Source organism: Mus caroli, chromosome 18, assembly GCF_900094665.2.
Source record: "Mus caroli chromosome 18, CAROLI_EIJ_v1.1, whole genome shotgun sequence".
NCBI lineage: Eukaryota > Metazoa > Chordata > Mammalia > Rodentia > Muridae > Mus > Mus caroli.
Window position 1 is genome coordinate 29,516,426 of NC_034587.1, and position 11,270 is coordinate 29,527,695.

At 44.1% G+C, this 11,270-nt stretch overlaps 1 protein-coding gene across 1 annotated transcript in view; it reads left to right on the top strand.

Moving 5' to 3' along the window:
• Nucleotides 1-3,263: 3,263 nt before the first annotated feature.
• The window catches only part of Map3k2 (mitogen-activated protein kinase kinase kinase 2), a 71,230-nt gene continuing 63,223 nt past the window's right edge, over nt 3,264-11,270 (top strand). The window contains exon 1 of the mRNA XM_021150621.2: nt 3,264-3,773. The gene's annotated coding sequence lies outside the window, so the exon portion shown is untranslated. The remainder of the gene's footprint in view (nt 3,774-11,270) is intronic.

Sequence of the window (11,270 nt, forward strand, 5' to 3'; positions counted from 1 at the left end):
CTCACTTTGTAGACCAGGCTGGCCTCGAACTCAGAAATCCGCCTGCCTCTGCCTCCCGAGTGCTGGGATTAAAGGCGTGAGCCACCACGCCCGGCTGAAAGGCATTTTCTTAATTCATGATTGCTGTGGGAGGGCCCAGCCTATTGTGGGCAGAGCTATCCCTGAGCTGCTTGTTCTGGGTTCTATAAGAAAGCGGGCAGAGCAAGCCATGTGGAGTAAGCCAGTAAGCAGCACCCCTCCACGGCCTCGGCATCAGCTCCTGCCTCCAGGTTCCTGCTCTGAGTGAATTCTTGCCCTGACTTCTTTTAACGATGAACTGTGAGGTGGAAGTGTAAGCCACATAAATCCTTTCCTCCCCACCTTGCTTTTTGGTCATGTTGTTTCATCACATAACCCCAATTAAGACATTCATTCTAGAAACAGCTATCATCTTCATCTTCCATTTTTGCTTTTACATCCTTCTAACATTTTCTTTTACTTACTTGTTTTCTTTCTTAATACCATGAGATATAACATTAACAAGTGAACTTACCATCTCTTTTGATAATTTTCTCCCAGGGAATAGGCTGTGTGTGGAAGAGAGGACTAAGCAATGTTGATTTTCTCCTCATAAGATCCCAGTGACAAATTAACATTTGATTTCACCCAACTTTACTTGGAGACCAATTTGTCCGGGAGGTGTGGCTGTATATGGCCCTCTTATCTTCTCCTGAGGATTGCCAATAACCAAGGATCTCAGTCATGACCTTCCATAAGCAGACATGGCTCATCTTAGGATGATGACAGCTGACTGACTTACAGATAGTGCTGTATCACAGCATCTCAACAAAAGAAGCCTGATTTCAAACCCCATGCATAATAGAATAAGTGAATATTACCCACATACATACTGTTAAATTGTATGCCTTTTAAAATTCTCACCTTAGTCTTATAGAAAGCTTAAGATCATTCTTTGTGCAAAAAGGTTGCCCCAGAACCCAAAACAGGCTAGCAAACACATGTGGCTGGGGCGTTTCTGTCTTTTATCTCTGAAGTTGGTGGTGACATCAGTAGGTGACACCTCATCCTGATGTCGGGGGTTGAGCTTCACAATCTGAGGCTATTGAGGAATTGGCACAAAGAGGATGGTTCTGGAAACAGGGAGCCCTTGCTGCGCTAGCTACATGTTAGAACAAAACTTTTTTTGATAGGAAAAAATAAACCCTCTGTTTCTCCATTGATACCAGCTTCTTCTTCTTCTTCTTCTTCTTGTTCTTCTTCTTCTTCTTGTTCTTCTTCTTGTTCTTGTTCTTGTTCTTCTTCTTCTTCTTTTAAAAATAAAGTTCCTTAAAGCAAGATTTATTTATTTAATGTATGAGTACACCCTAGCTGTCTTCAGACAAACCAGAAGAAGGCATCAGATCCCATTACAGATGGTTGTGAGCCACCATGTGGTTGCTGGGATTTGAACTCAGGACCTCTGGAAGAGCAGTCAGTGCTCTTAGCTGCTGAGCCATTTCTCCAGCCCTGCATTTTCCATTTCTTAATTCATGAGAATCAAGAGTTAGAAGGTAGCAGTGCCCCCCCATCCTCAGCATTCTTTCTAGATGCTCAGCACGAGAGTGCATTGTACTGAAGGCTTTGGGTGTCTTCTACATACACGCCCCAGTACCTTAGGTAGGAAGCCTTGGAATTGTGGTTTGGCTTACTTGATCTAACTGTCCAGCGGGTCTGCGTAGCCTGCCTGGCAGGTATGTTAGAGCTGCCTCAGCTTTAGGACTCCTACCATTCTGATAGCCAGCTCAGTGCAAGTGCTCAGGTCTTGTCTCTGACAGGGAAGGCCATCTGCCCTGAGCTTTATAGAACATGTCCTAGGCTAACATATGCTGCCTCTGCTATAAACTATCTCCCACACAGGGTCAGTATTGCCTGTATCTGCTTCATTTGAGTGAACTTTTATTGATGGGACATTTGTTAGTCTGTATGAGGCGCACTGTTCCGAGGAAGATCCTTGCCAAAGGTACAAGGATCTGATGTTAGGTCATTGGGATTGGCCTACCTGGGTATTCACTGGGTGTTCACAGTGCAGGCTGGTGATAAATGTTTTCTAGCTAGGTGGTGGGGCACACCTTTAGTCCCAGCACTTGGGAGGCAGAGCCAGATGGAACCAAGTTCAAAGCCAGATCTGTTTAGAGTTCAATTTCCAGAATAGCCAGGCTACAGATGGGGTTGGGGGGGGGGGNAAAAAAAAAAAAAAGAAAAAAAAGAAAAAAAAAAAGAAAAAAAAGACTTCCTCGGTTTTATGCATATATAAGTTGAAAAGTCTTACTTTTTTAAACACATAGAAGTAAATGGATTTTCCACTTAGCTTTACATATTTGGCGTAAACATCCTTGTTCTTCTGCGCTTGGTATCTGTCAGTGGGTCTATAATGAAAATTCCTGAAAAGAGATGCAGATGTTTTGATAGTATTAAACATTCACCCCTTGAGCCTGTTGTCGGGCCAGCTACCTTGATAGTTTGGGTCTCTTCTGACCCCTGGGCTTTCTGTGTCAGCTATCATCAGTCTCGTGTCAAATGTTGGTGTGGGAATGTGGTCTGCCACAAGCAGGAAAAGGATCGGGCTGTTCTGATAACCAAGGAAGAATGGTACAGGGATTGTAAAGGGTATTGGAGATGAGATGGGGCAGGAAGGGTGTTTTGTGGGTTTGAGTCATGTAAAAACCTCAGGATGCGGTCGCATCACAGAGAGCCTCCAGGGCTAGCTAGATTAATCTGTATTTGGCTCCTGGGCCAAAGGGAGCAAGATAAGGCATTGGTAAAAGAGACTTCACATCTTTTGTTCCGGGAGTGTGATGACAAGCGATCTACGGTAAATTGGATAAGTAATAACGTACTGGATCAACCAGAAAACACTTAAAACTTAGCTTGCGACCAAGGCGGTGATTAAAAATCAGTACAGTGATTTCTAAAGTCACCGCCTCTCAGCGATGTCGCTTCTTGCCTTCCGTAAGAGCGGGGGTTGGTGCAGGGGAACCCTTTCCGCGTCTCTCTGACAGTCCACATTGTGCGCATGCGCAAAACTCAGTTGGGGGGGGGGCCCGCTGCGCGCGCACACTCCCCCTCCCCGGTCTGAAGCCCTGGAAACGTAGTAGTCCGAGGTGAGGAGGTCCGAGTGGGCGGAGCCGGGTACATTGCGCCGAGCAGAGACTGCGCAGGCGCGTGCTCGCTCCCTTAGCCGGGCGCGCGGATGCAGCGGGTTCCGCTCTCGGCGGGCGGAGGGGTTGCGCGCACACGAGCGAGCCGCCGTGACGTGCGCCGCCGTGCTACGCCAGACATCACGGGTCTGTGTATAGTGGCGGCCCGGCTGTCCTCAGCTGCATCGCCTGGCGAGGGTGGCGCGGCGTTCCCCGGTCGCGCGACCGGCGACAAAGACGACCCACAGTGGACGATCCAGCGGCAGAGTCGCCGCTTCCGCTTCGCTGCTTCTCCGGTCACCGGCGACGCGGGCCCGGGGCTTCCTCTTCATCGGCCCAGCTTATTCCGCGGGCCCCGGGGCTGCAGCTACCCAGAAGCGGCGAAGAGGCCCTGGGCTGCGCGCCCGCTGTCCCATGTGAAGCAGGTTGGGCCTGGTCCCCGGCCTGTGCCCGGTTTCTGCTGCGGCCCTTCAGGCCTCGGGGACCCCCGCGAGGCGCTGCTCCTGGGGGGCGCGGTGACAGGCTGTGCGGGGGCGGAGGGGCCGGCTCGGTGGCCTCCTCTCGGCCCTCGGCTCCGCGATCCCCGCCCAGCGGCCGGTAAGTGCTTCTGGTTCTGCGTGCGACTGGGCCCAGGGACGGGAATTCCGCTGCAGGGGGTGGGGGTATGGGGAGTGGGGGTAGCCCTGCTAGGCTAGGGTTGACCCCAGAACCCCCAGGTCAGCGCGACGTGGGCTGGGAAACTGTTTTAGACTCGAACTCCGCGGGAATTTTATTCTAACCAGAAGGTTGCAAGAAGCTGGTCGAAGGGAAGCTGAGACCGATGTGCGCTAAACCAAAAAAAAGTGCTTGTCTTTGGGTTGTCGGAATGGCAGGCTATTGATGGAGGTTGATTCCCCTTACCTTGGAGCGGCCGGCCAGCCCTCTGTGTGCAGAGTAGAGCCCTACTTTACTCTCTCTACTTGTATAGCGACTCATCTCACTTTCCCAGCCCTGCGATTATACATCCTACCAGCTTTAAAAATGAAAAATCAAGGCTCAGTGAGATAAAGGTATAACTTCCCAAGGTCATGCAAGTGGTTATCGAGGAAGCAGATGTTTCTGTAGGGTCTTCGTTTCTCCGTCCTGCAAAAGTTAAGTACGCTTGGGAAAGGAGATTGGTTGAAGAGTTTGTCCCTGCTTGTACCTGGCGAGATAGCGTTTACACTTTTTTGACTTAAGTTGCTGGATATATATTTTGTTGCAGCTTGCCTCCAGTCATTTTAGTTTTTAAAGACATCACTTGTGGAAAAAGTGGTTCTGTACATCCTTTTATGTACGGAAAACAATTTACCATCTTACCGAAAAGAAGAAATATACTTGATAAAACTGCACATTTCTTGAGGTTATGTCTTACTTTTGCGCGTTGTTGATGTATATAGAAACTCACAGTTAGGTTATTTCCTTTGCTTGAGAATTCCTTATTGCAAACTTGGTTGCTGGATTGTGCGGCAATCTCAGTGTTCGCAGTGACTTGGCATTGTCTTAAGTAGTATCTCAGGGTTTAATTTAAAGTCAATGTGTAAAATATCCCAGAAAGTTAGCATTTGTTGGCATGATTTATGTATCTATGCAAAATGCTACTAATTATACTTTGCTCTCTATACTCTCTAACTACTAATTAGTTAACAAGCTGACAGAAAATTTGCATTTTAGTACCACACTGTTCTGTTTGGTTAGTGAGTAAGCAGAGCTGGACCTCTTTACAGAAGAAAATGCTGATAAATGCCTTTGAAGTACCTGCAGCTTCATGTAACTGCAAATGCTCAATTATAATACTCAAATTTCATTATTATATTACACCTTGAAGAAAACTTGTAGTTGAGTTTGTAATAATGTGTAGGGAAGAGGTCACCTTTACAGAGTTAACAGGTGAGTGGCCTACAGACTGGTTTGTTTGGTTAGAATACAGTCATTTGTTGAAGTAGGTTCAATTTGGTATTATTGTAGAATGGTTGTCTAGTCATGTTCTCAGTGTGTCTGGTTAGAAAGACTAGCTGTCAAGAGCTTATCTTCAATAATGATGTATTAAGATGGAATCTTTTCCGTGGTGTTTTAGGTGGAGCCGTGCTCCTCAGCTGACTGCTGCCAAGGGGACAGTCTTACATTAGTAGATGCTGCATTGCTTAGTGTGCGTCTGCGTTTGCTTGTTTCTCCCCTTTGGAAAGCTGGAGCTCTCTAGGTCTATACAACTTTTTATCATGAAAGCAATTTAAGCATAAAGAAAATCTATCAGTAGTAAGCAGCCATATGGTGCCCTTCTCCACTCAACATTTGTTGATAGCTTGCTGTACGTAATGTATATTAGTTTTGGTTGAACCGTTTGAAACTAAGCTGTTGACATCATGACACATTACCCCTGTTGTGTCAGCTTGCTTTGCCTAAAGACAAGGGTACTGTTATTGTTTATTTTCTTCAACATGATAAATCCTTAGTTTAATTAAAACAAAACAACACAAAATCCTTATGTGCATGTGTGCATGACTAGTGCCTGCGGAGGTCAAAAGAGGGCATCCGATCTAGAAATGACATTGCAGGTAGTTGTAAACCACCAGACGGGTGCCGAACCAATCCTGTGCAAGGCAGCCCGCGCTGGTGCTCCTTCTTAACTGAGGAGCCACACCTCCAGTCCTTCCTCAGTGCAGTCTAATAGCACACGCATTTACATCTCTCAAATTGTCCTGAGAAGTTTTTGAGAGCATTGTATACAGCCTTTCTTACCCAAACCCGATCTCATCAGAGTTTATTCCTTTTGAGTTTCTTCTAATTTAGACTACCCAAACCCTCCTTGTAAAATAACAGAGACCAAGAATTCAGTTATCTTAGAAAATGACTCACATTTTGCATTTGTCACACATTTTCCTTCCAGTGAAGGCAGCTAGTAGGTCTTTTCTCTCCCTTACTTAAACTAACTGTTGATTGTAAACAAGAATATCTGATAAATTAGACTTAGTATTGCTTCCCATCTTGAAGTTCACACTGTCTAGTCCCTTTACTTCTTGATGCTGTTGATCATGTGGTTGAGGGAATTATAGTAAGACCTGTTGCTTCCTACAGTTAGCAAGATATCTGTTGGGGGATGGTGGTGCATTCCTTTAATCCCAGCACTTGGGAGAGGGGCAGGTGGATCTCTTTTGAGTTTGAGGCTAGCTTGGTCTCCATAGAAGTTCCAGGACAGTTAAATAGAGAAGCCCATTCTCCTTAAAAAGAAAAAAGAAAAGAAGATGCAAAAATAAAAGACATCTGGGATTATGATAAGTGGTGGTTCTAACTTGTTCTCCAATCATCTTTAAATAGTTTTTTATTCTATGTGTTTGGGTATTTTACCTGCCTGTATGTTTCTACACCACATGCTTGGTGCCTGCAGAAGCCAGAAGAGAGCATTGGAATCTTTGAAATTGAAGTTCCAGGTTGTTGTAAGCTACTATGTAGGTTCTGGAAATTGAACCCCGGTTCTCTGGTAGAGCGGCCAGTGAGCTTAACTGCTGAGGCATCTCATCAGCTCCTCTGCAGTCATCTTTTCACTTACAGATTGTTATAGTGTGATAATCCTTGTCAATCTGACTTGTGAATTCATTGTTGGTCAACAGGTGTAAACAAGAGCATGGAAATTGTAAAATATCATCGGTAGCTGCTCTATTGAATAAAATCTGATTTTGTAAGTTTTTAAGATTTTTGGTGATAGATTCAAATTACTAGCTGTTAGGAACTGTTAAAGAAACGTGGCTTCAGAAGAACTGGGGGAATTCAATGACAGCCTTTTCTTGTAATAAGTACTCAGTAAAGACGTTTAGTTTAAATCTCATGTAGTCAGTGTTGGTTGCACAGGAGGATCCAGAACTATGGCGCACTGGGTTGAAGGATTTTAAGTTGTATGTTGGGAGGAGTGATATATGTAGCTCACTGGTTAAAAAACATGCTTTGAGTGCACAGGGCCCTGGGTTTGAGCCTTACCACCCAAAACAAAACAAGACAAAACAAATTGTGGTTTTGAACTTTACTCCATATTCTCATTTCATAATAATTGTATAAATAAGCATTTGTGAATAAAGAATGAACTGATATTGAGGCATATTAATTACATTTCGAACTGGATCTCACTTTTGTTAAGCCAGATATAAATACATATGTAATATAGAATCAAATTTATTTTTCAACAAAATTAGTAGATGAATTTTTAAAGGTTTCATAATAAGATTAACCAAGTAGCACATATTTTCATTAAAAATATTTAACTCATGAAACAGTTTTGAAGACTTTTTACCTATACCTTTGTAAGTCAAGATGATCTCTATATACAGAAATAAAAAGCTTTTCTATTTTTCTTAAAATGCTTTTGTAGTATATCTATATATATATGCACCTATACGTAAATGCTTCAAAGAAACACTAATATGATTTTGGCCTGAAGCCTTTGGATTTATTTTGAATGTTGATTGACAGTGTTCCTCATTGTGGCTAATTGCATTTGCATTGTAATATCTATTGAATTGTTGCTTTTGTTGTTATTTAACTTAGACTGTTGTTTTATTATTATTCTAAACTTATATATATGTGCACAGTGCAGGGCAGAGCCCTCGGAAGCTGGAGTAACAGGCAATTCTGTACCACCTGATGTGGGTGCTAGAATCAGCTCAAGTTCTCTGCAAGAGTGGGCTTACTCTTAATAGCTGAGCTGTGTGCAGATGGTTCAAAGCCATGCACACACAGGCACCGCTATGAACGGAGTAGTTAAAAACCAAAAGCAAACACATGAAGTTGGGAAGGAAGTGTGATGATGGGGATGGAGAAAGAACTGCAGGGGAGTGAGTGGAGTAACTTGGATCAAAATAGGTATATGTGTTTTGGGACTTTCTCAGACCTGCCTGAAGGAGCAGTAATGACAGGAGACTTTTATCATAGTTTAAAGTTTACGCCTTTTGCTCAGGCAGTCTTCCAGCTACCATTTTAACTTAACCTGACCATCTAGCCTATGACCTGCCACATGGCCAGCTCTATACTTTTCTCTGCTGGGGTCCATGTCTGTTCCTTTCCTTGTCTTCTTTTGTCTCCCTGTGTCACTCTCTTTGTCCCCTACTTCATGCCGTAGTTATTGGCTGCTAGATCTTTATTACAACCCAGTCAGCAGTGAGGCCACTTCTGATATATCACTAGGTTGCCTTTAGGCTGGTGAGGAAGGACATTTACAAAACAGAGAAACTGGTGATGGACATAGAAATGAAAATACCAGAGTCCTGCCAGCACTCAGTTCTCTGCCAGTACAGAATTAACAATTGAAAATACAGAGACACCTTTACACGACGTGAAGAAAAGTTACACCAACGTATATGCATGTATGAATTTCTCAAAAACTGGTGTGTTCCGTAAGAGTCTGGTGGTTTGGCTGAGAAATGCTTCTATAGCTGTGGGCATTTTAACATCTGGTCACCCCACAGGGTAACACTGTAAAGCTGTGTCCTGCTTCTAGAGTTCTCTCTGCTTCATGTTTTCAAGTTGAGGATGTGCGTGTTTGTGTCCTGATCTGACTTCCTTGCCTGCTGCTTGCTACCATGCTTTCTTGTTGTGATGGACTCTTACTGTCTGGAACCTTAAGCCAAATAAACTCTTCCTTCTGCCTTGGTCACAGTGTTTTATCACAGCAACAGAAAAGTGACTAATACAGAAGTTGATACTACAGTGAGGAACCTGGCCATGGGTTTTTGCTTTTGTTTTTGTTTTTTTTTTAAATCATTTGGATTCTTTCTTTTTTTTTTTAATTTTTTTTTTATTTTTTTACTTATTTATTATATGTAAGTACACTGTAGCTGTCTTCAGACACTCCAGAAGAGGGCGCCAGATCTCGTTACAGATGGTTGTGAGCCACCATGTGATTGCTGGGATTTGAACTCTGGACCTTCAGAAGAGCAGTCGGGTGCTCTTACCCACTGAGCCATCTCACCAGCCTGGGTTTTTGTTTTTGTCTTTGTTTTTATGGAATATGGAAGACTTTGGAATTTTGGATTGGAAAAGCAGTTGAATGTTAATATCAGATCTTAAAGGGCTATCCTACTAAAAACTTGGAGCATTTGAACATGGAGGTCTACTAGCTCAAGTGGTTTCAGAGACAAAAATATTAGCACCCAGGTTAGAGGCTGTTCCTACAATATTTTGGCAAAGAATCTGGCAGCCTTCTACCCGTACCCTAAGAACTTGCCCAAGGCTAAAACTAAAAAGTAGTGGGCTGATTTCTTTGGCAGAGGGAATTTGAAGGCAGTGTGATATTGAATGACTTTATGCAGATCTTCAGTGAAAAAGAGCAACTGGGGCAGAAAGTAGCACAAACCGTTCAGTTTAAAGAGGAGTACTACTGATCTTTGTTGTTGCCAAGACTTGTGCTGAGGGAGATGAGATTAAGATCAGGTTGAGAAGATTCCTGTGCATTGGAATAAAGGGAGGGGTCCCCTCAGGGCGATACTCTGTATGCTAGCCCATTCCCCCCTCCTCAAGCTTTAAACTTGTGAAAGAGATGAGGCTGCTGCTAGTGTGGCTCAAGGGGCTAGTCTCCATCCCACACTGGCAGCAGAACCTGGCAGTGTTGGCCCTGGACTGCTGGCTCTGGAGACATGAGGATGCAAGAATGGAAGCGTTGTGGGGTCTCCTCCATAGTTCCAGAGAGCAGCTGAGGTTAGGTAGTGTCTGGTGAGAGGCCCTGCATGAAGGCCGTGAGAAGGGTGAGAGGCCCCGAGAGGCCATTGGTTTTAAGCTGCGAAAGCAAGGTCTGGCTTAGAAGAACCCACGGTCTTGAAGAGATCAGAGTCATAAGAGTTCTGCCAAGAGCTGTATACAGAAAGTGGAAGCAGCCAAAGGGAAGATGGAACCATATTTGTTTTTTGACCGAGAGCACAGAGCTACAGGATTTGGTATTTATCCTGCTGGGTTCTGGTTGCTTTGGTCCAGTAGTTCCTCATTATTTTCCACTTTTTCCTTTTGGAATGGTCATGTATATTCTGCACCATAGTATGTTGGAAGTATGTAAGTTGCTTTTATATTTTATTGAAGGTTACAATTAAGAGCCTGCCTTGAGCAGTGGTTCTCAACCTTCAACAGCGCAACTCTTTAATACAGTCCCTCATGTTGTGGTGACCCCTACCATAAAATTATTTTTGTTGCTAGTTCATAACTTAGTTTTGCTACTGTTAGGAATCATACTGTAAATATTTGATGTGTGGCAACCCCTGTGAAAGGGTTCTTTGGCCCCACCCCAGCTCCAAAGGGGTTGCAACCCACAGATTGAAAACCTCTGCCCTTGAATCTCAGAAGAGACTTTAGACTTTGGGCTTTTAAACAGTGTTAAGACTGTGTTAGTCAGGGCTCTCTTAAGGAACAGAACTGATAGAATGAAAAAAATGAATATATGTATATATACATATAAAGGAGACTTGTTAGAGTGGCTTACAGGCTGTGGTCTGGCTAGTTCATGAATGGCGGTATCCGGGTAGAAAGACCAAGAATTCAGTCCAGGAGACTGTATGTCTTAGCACATGTGCTAGGGCCTTAGGGAATTCCTAGGACGTTGCTGGTTTTTATTCTGTGGTGGAATCTCCAAGAAGTGGGTTCTAAACCAACAAAGGAATGCCTCAGACCATGAAAGATGAATTTGTCAGGTAGAGTAAGCACAAGCAGGCATATGCTTTTCTGTGGTCCCGACTTAGAGTGGATCCAGGAAAGAAAACCCCCTCCCTCATAGGCGTGCCCCAACTGCCTGGGTTTTAGCTGATTCCAGACGTAGTCAAGTTGAAAACCAACATAAGGATCACAGACTATAAAAGATTATAAAGGTCTTTTGAAGTTGGGCTAAATGCATTTTGGGTTATGATTTGGCCATGCGACTGTTGGAGCCAGGGAAGGGAATGTGGTGATTAAAGTGAGATATGTCCCTCCTAGTCTTGAATTGGAGCAGTCAGTGTCCAGTGTGGTGCTGTGGGGGCACTCATTGCAGTCAGTGTCCATCTAGTGTGGTGCTGTGTGGGTGCTCATTGCAGTCAGTGTCCATCCAGTGTGGTGCTGTGTGGGCGCTCA